Source organism: Fopius arisanus, unplaced genomic scaffold, assembly GCF_000806365.1.
Source record: "Fopius arisanus strain USDA-PBARC FA_bdor unplaced genomic scaffold, ASM80636v1 scaffold00326, whole genome shotgun sequence".
Taxonomy (NCBI): Eukaryota; Metazoa; Arthropoda; class Insecta; order Hymenoptera; family Braconidae; genus Fopius; species Fopius arisanus.
Window position 1 is genome coordinate 10,555 of NW_011888065.1, and position 1,358 is coordinate 11,912.

The following is a 1,358-nucleotide window of genomic DNA, read 5'->3' on the forward strand; positions in this document are numbered from 1 at the left end:
GCTACCGTACCATTACCCCGCACAAGACGATGGGCACTACCCAGCAGAGGCCTCGCAAATTTAAATCGGGAAGTTAACCGATTGATCCGGAGGACCGTTCGGCCGACATCCCCCGTTAGAATTCGGGAAATCCCTCAACCCGCTAATGTCGTTACACGAACAATTAGCAGAACGACAGTCACGACCTCAACAATCAGCCGTATAACCCTTGAAACAAACAATGAAAGCCCCGAAGCAACTACGCCTGTGTGTAAGGTGTGTCTAGTGCAGGATTTGCAGATACTCTTTGTTTCCTGCAGACACGTAGTCACCTGCAAAGTGTGCGCAGAAAAATTAACAATTTGCTGCTTCTGCCGACAGCCAATCGCAGGGAGAATGGAAATATTTATCCCATAAAATAATCTCGACTCATCTCAACTTAGCTATTCACTAACAATTAACACACCAAGCATGTTTTAAATTTATCAACTTTCGACGGGACTCTTCACTCACTGATGATAAGGGAAATATAACCATCAACACAAAGTTGCCAAGTCTGCATTTAATTTAACAGGGAAAAACAGGCAAAAATGCGGACCTACATCGTGGACATCCAGGTTTTGCTAGATGAAGCAAGCGAACGGTTCCCCAAGGAAATTTCTGTAGTAGGGATGGAGAAATCAATCGTCGCCCATTGGAAAATTAAGGCTAATCACCCAGCTAAGAAACTGCCACGGAAGATATTAAAGAAGAACCGGGAATTCACACGTCTGCGACATGTAATTGAATGGAACGACGGGGAGTCAGACCTGTCGCGGGTAGAGCAAGCCCTCCGCAACCTGTCGCGCTCAGCATCCAGAGTTTATTGTATGAACGCAAAAAACACTGATTATCTGGAGACACTCATGTCATGCGCAATAATCAGCGCGACCGATGTGGTAGGATGCTATGATACCCTACCAATATATTGAGACAAAATGTTTATTCCACGAGTTGGGACACCGCACTGATCACCACTGCGCCCTCAATCAAGCCCTGCGGATGAAGGCATGGCTAATTGACCATGCTCGCGAATCCCCTGAATCTTCACAATCACCTGATCACACGTATGACGAAGTCTACGATCATCTCCATGCCCCATTAGACCACACGTATGAGACGGTCGTCTAATTTAAAACCAACACTCCTTCTAAAAAGGGAGGGACTTAACATCATCCACTCAAACGCAAATACAACAGACACACAAAATCGACATAAGAAACAAAAAAAAACTCTTTGTTTCAGATGGGAAGAATTCCGCTTCTCCCCCTTCTGGGTATTATCCATGGCGTATGCGGATTCATAGTGTACGATTGTGAGACACCAAACGCAAATTTGAT